The following is a 6,274-nucleotide window of genomic DNA, read 5'->3' on the forward strand; positions in this document are numbered from 1 at the left end:
TTGAGTGGTGAGCAGCTGAACCTGGACTTGCATTATCCTGTTATAACATGAACCTGTGATTATATTGTTTAGTATAATTAAATAAATATATATATATGCACATATACATATAAGCATATACCATACATTATATATAATACCAACATAAATTTAGATTATATATGTACATTTTATACATAATTACATATATAATACCAATTTATAGATAAGTTTTGCTCTCCAATATGATATTCACTAACTCATGTTATTTAAATTCAAATTTTGATTGATTTAAATTAAATTAAAATTTCAGTTACTCAGCTACACTAGGCACATTTTAAGTGCTCAATAGTCCTCATCATAGAAAGTCCTATTGAACTGCACTTAATATATATGTACACACACATACACACACACGATATATATATACACACACATACAAGCTTATATATATGCTGCTTAAATTTAAATATAATCCATACATATACATGCACACTACATAAATACAAGTTTTATAGCAGATTCTTCTATTTATTGACCAAGTTGAGTAGGTCACAAGAAATTACTAGAAGCTCTACCAAAAAAATGCTAAAGCTCTCTTGAAGGCAAATTTTATTAAAAAAAATTATTAAAGAATTTATCTCATTTGCCAGTATGTTTCTTTTGTATGTTTGTTGCCTTGTTTGTGTTTGAACACTTCTTTTTAACCCAAACTACCATTGAAAATTGTTACTGTAAACTGCAAATTATTTACTTTTAGAAAAATAAACTGAAAAATATTTGGTGGATGGTTCTCTCTCTTAATTTATGTCAAATGTAGCCATTGTCCTTGTCTTTATGTTGTCTAAAATATTTCTATGCTATTATTATATAAATTTATTTTTGTTAATTTGTAAATACGTATTATAGTTTTGATTCTATCACTTAAGTAGGCTATAATTGAATTTGACTGCAGTTGTGTTTTTATAATTAATTTTCACGTTTATTTGCAGAATGTATTATGTACACTTTTGAACAGTGTGCCACATGCAATTAATTGCAGAAGATTTGACTTGGTATGCTCTTTTTCATTTAATTAAAACTCCAACTCATTGCTATGATGAAGACTGGCACAATGGGAAAGGCAAATAATCTAGAAAAGAGTGAAAAGTAACAAGCTTCAATGAAACATATGCACAGTGTGGAAATAAGTGAGAAAATGTTAATATCTTTTATCTTGTGCTCTAGTTTATGAAAATTGCCATGGCATATATTCATTCAAGTACCCATTCATTAATCACTTATTTAGTACCTACTATGCATGAGGTACCATGTTAGATGAATGCAAAACTAGAAAATTGTGGTGCCGGAAGAAATCCAGAGAAGCACAAAGTTATTAGAAGAGAACTCTTTCCAGACCATTTTCAAGTAGATATGTTTTGCTTAATCAAAGGAAAACTAAAAAGAGGCAAATTTTTAAATGTATGCTCAGTGACTGTTCTCCAATTGTTGATTCCTGCTACACAGTCTTTTTCTCATGTACAGGCTTGAATGCAGCTGATTGAGAGTTGCAGAGAGGTCACTGTTGTAAAACGGTATGTGTATAAACATCTAATGAACAAAAAGCATTTGTTATGTTGTGTATTCATTTTCTAGGGCTGCCATAAAAAGTACTGCACCACTGAGGAGCTTTTATCTCACAGTTCTACAGGCTAGCAGTCCAAGATCAAGGGTCAGTAGGGTTAGTTTCTTCTGAAGACGTGTGTCCTTGTAAATAGTCATATTTGCCGGGTATCTTCACATGATCTTTCCTCTGTGTGTGTGTATCCTAATCTCTTCTTCTTATAAGGACACTAGTCCTATTGGATTAGGGCTCACACCAGTGACCTAATTTAACCTTAATTACCTCTCTAAATACATTATCTTCAAATAAGAGTCACATTCTGAGGTATTGAATGTTAAGATTTTAACACATAAATTTCAGGGCACACAATTTAGCCCATAGCACACTGCCAGACAATATACATATATATTATCTTATTAGATTCTTCCTAGTCTTACCACCAAGCCCCTGTTCCATGGTTACCTCAGTCCTGCATCCTTATTACCCTTACTTTGTGGGACTTTTACCTTCAAACTTTAACTTAAATCTGATTCTCCCTGGAACAGAGTGCTTTTCCTGTATCCCTCAAAGTGGAGGGTGTTTGGGCTATCTGACTAAAGCCTCTCTCTCACCTTAGGCAGTCTTCATTTCACTAGTGAAGTGGCATGTAACTGGCAATGTTCCCTTTCAATATAAGTCTCATCTCATTCTTGCTAACTGTGCTGCCCATGTGGGCAAGATATCTAATGATTTATTTCTTATTCATTGAACTCTGCAACTCCAAAGACCTCATCTACTTCAGCTACAAACTCCCATGGACTTTCATCACCAAAATTACTCTGTCTTAAAGTTACAAATTATGTTTGTATTCCCCCTGTATCTTTCTCAGTAGGTATTCACTCAACAAATTAAGAGGGAAATATCAAGGTTAGGCTTTATTCCAGGGTCTTAAAAACATTAAAGGACATACTTATATCTTAAAAAAGTAAACTGCACTATAAAATACTAAACTACACTATGCTAAATGAAATGTAGTACTTTACAAACAAGAAATTTATGAAACATTGACTATTCACCTTTCTAGTGTTTCACATCAAGGGGAGATAAGCATATTAAGAATGAGCAAAACTAAAACTCCAGATATTATAAAATTTACATGAGGCTATTAATTGCTGAAACTTATTTATTTATTTATTTATTGAGATGGAGTTTCACTAACTCTGTTGCTCAAGCTCGAGTACAGTGGCATGATTCATGTTCAAGTGATTCTCCTGCTTTCAGCCTTCCAAGTAGTTGGCATTACAGGCACATGCCATCACACCCAGCTAATTTTTGTATTTTTAGTAGAGACGGGGTTTTGCCATGTTGGCCTGGCTGGTCTCAAACTTCTGGCCTCAAGCAATCCTCCTGCCTTGGCCTCCCAAAGTTCTGGGATTACAGTCGTGAGCCACCATGCCCAGCCAGACTTTTTTATCTCAGTGGCTTTAAAGGTACAACTGATTTTTGGTTACATGGATAAAATATGGGATTTTAGTGTACCCGTCACCTGAAGCATGTACATTGTACCCAATAGGTGGTTTTTCATCCCTCACCACCCCCCCAATCCTCCACGCTTTTGAGTCTCCAATGTCCTTTACACCACTCTTTAAAATAGAATCTTGCAATAGTTGGTGAGCCTTGTTCTTCCAAGGCAGTGCGGAATTAGGTTACTTATTTACGTGCCAGTCCATTTGCAAAATTTACCCCTTTCTGCTGTGCATGTTTTTTGCTACCACCCTTGGCAGATGGATGACTGTGAGAGCCACAAATGCCTCCCTGCTCCCTATTTTGTACCCCAGCTGACTCCCATTCTTTCTCTACATAGCAGGAGTTTGGTCTCGCTAAATCTCATATACTTGATTGTTTCCCCACACTACTTACAGAAGTTCAATAACTTTCAGTGGCCTTCGCTTATGAAAATGTATTCTATAAAATGAAAGGGATGTGTTACACAACGCCTAAATGTGTCTCTTTTTTAACTTTTATTTTAGGCTTGGGGCTACATGTGAAACTTTGTTATATAAGTAAACTCATGTCACACAGGTTTGGTGTACAGATTATTTTGTTAACCAGGTACCAAGCCTAATATGCAGTAGTTGTTTTTTTCTGCTCCTCTCCCTCCTCCCAATCTCCACCGTCCAAAAGGCCCCAGTGTCTGTTGTTCTGTTCTTTGTGTTCATGCGTTCTCATCATTTAGCTCCCACTTATAAGTGAAAACATGCAGTATTTGGGCTTTTGTTCTCTTGTTAGTTTGCTAAGGATAATGGCCTCTAGCTCCATCCATGCTCCTGCTAAAGACATGATCTTGTTCTTTTATATGGTTGGATAGTATTCCATGGTGTATATGTACCACATTTTCTTTATTGAATCTGTCATTGATGGAGATTTAGACGGGTTCCATGTCTGCTATTGTGAATAGTGCTGCAGTGAACTTTCGCTTGCATATGTCTTTATAATAGAAAAATTTATATTCCTCTGGGTATATAACTAGTAATGGGATCGCTGAGCTGAATGGTGGTTCTGTTTTTAGCTCTTCGAGGAATCACCATAGTGCTTTCCACAATGGTTGAACTAATTTACACTCCCACTGACAGTGTATAAGTGTTCCCTTTTCTCCACAACCTTGCCTGCATCTGTTATTTTTTTGCTTGTTAATAATAGCCATTCTGACTGGTGTGAGATGGTATCTCACTGTGGTTTTTGATTTGCATTTCCCTAATGTTGAGTGATATTGAGCTTTTTTCATATGCTTGTTAGCCACATGTATGTCTTTTTTAGAAAAGTCTCTGTTCATGTCTTTTGCCCACTTTTTAATAGGGCTGTTCATTTTTTTCTTGTACATTTGTTTAAGTTCCTTACAGATTCTAGATACTACACCTTTGACAGATGCATAGTTTGCAAAAAATGTGCTCCCATTCTGTAGGTCTGTTTATTTTGTTAATAGTTTATTTTGCTATGCAGAAACTCCTAAGTTTAATTAGATCCCATTTGTCAATTTTTGTTTTTGTTATGATTGCTTTTGGCATCATTGTCATGAAATATTTGCCTGTTCCTATGTCCAATATAGTATTTCCTAGGTTGTCTTTCAGAGTTTTTACCCTTTTGGGTTTTATATTTAAGTCTTTAATCCATCTTGAATTTATTTTTGTATATGGTATAAGGAAGGGGTTCAGCTTCAGTATTTTGCATATGGTTAGCCGGTTATCTCAGCACCATTTATTGAATAGGGAATCATTCCCCTATTGTTTGTTTTGGTCAGCTTCGTTGAAGACCCGGAGGTTGTAGGTGTGAAGCTTTATTTCTGGGCACTCTATTCTCACCACTGCTATTCAACATAACTATGAAAGTTCTTGCCAGAACAGCCAGGCAAGAGAAAGAAATAAAGTGTATCCAAATAGGAAGAGAAGAAGTCAATCTATCCCTCTTTGTAGATAACAAGTTTCTATATCTGGGAAATCCCATAGTCTTGGCCCAACAGCTTCTTAAGCTGATAAACAACCCCAGCAAGTTTCAGGATACAAAATCAATGTGCAAAAATCACTAGTATTCCTATACATCAACAATAGCCAAGAGACGAATCAGGAATGCACTGCCATTCATAGTAGCCAAAAAAAGAATTAAATACCCAGAAATAATGCAAAAGATATCTACAATGTGAATTACAAAACACTGCTGAAAGAAAACAGAGATAACACAAATGGAAAAACATCCCGTGCTTATGGATAAGTAAAATCAATATCATTAAAATGGCTATACTACCCAAAGCAATTTATACATTTAATGTTATTCCTATCAAACTATCAATTACATTCTTCACAGAACTAGGAAAAAAAACTATTTTACAATGCATATGGAACCATAAAAGAGCCCAAATATCTAAGGCTATTCTATGCAAAAAGTACAAAGTTGGAGGCATCACATTACCCAACTTCAAACTATACTACAGGGCTACAGTAACAAAAACAGCATGGTACTGGTACAGAAACAGACACATAGACCAAAGGAAAAGGTGTTTTAAATTACTATATTTGTTGATCTGTATATATGAATTTTTGTTATGTACTATGATTTTCAATTTTGATTTGTAAATACCAGATATTTATTACTTGAATAAAGTACTCAATTTCAATTAACTTGGTTAGTTGTTGCTTTGTAATTTGTAGAAAACCAGTTTATATAGAACATGGAAATATACATACTTTCACTTATGTCATTCTCACAACAATTCCATGAACTAGGTATTATTATACCATTTACAAATGGAGGCACAGAAAGTCTCAGCAACTTATTCAAAACCATACTGCTTAGGATGGAGAATTATCCAAATGAGGCTAGCCCACTTTTGGGGCCCATAACTTAACCTTCATCCAAAGATCATGGAAGAAGGTATAAGAGCAGTTTGTTTCCTCTCCTCAGTTTTTCTCTTTTCCCAAAAGAAAACTTTAGTATTCTTAAGGAAAGTATTGACTTCCAAAATTACTACAAGAACATTACTGTAAGAACAAAATAGAAAGAATAACATAAAATATTGTCTACTTTATATAATTAAATTGAAATAACTATGCTTCTTTAAGGCAACATACATCTTAACCCGCTCAAACTCACGTTTTCAAAGGTGCATTTATCCCGTATTACTATTTATGTTCAAGTTTATACATTTCTTAATTATGTGGA

The sequence above is a fragment of the Pan paniscus genome, chromosome 3, assembly GCF_029289425.2.
Source record: "Pan paniscus chromosome 3, NHGRI_mPanPan1-v2.0_pri, whole genome shotgun sequence".
Lineage (NCBI taxonomy): Eukaryota > Metazoa > Chordata > Mammalia > Primates > Hominidae > Pan > Pan paniscus.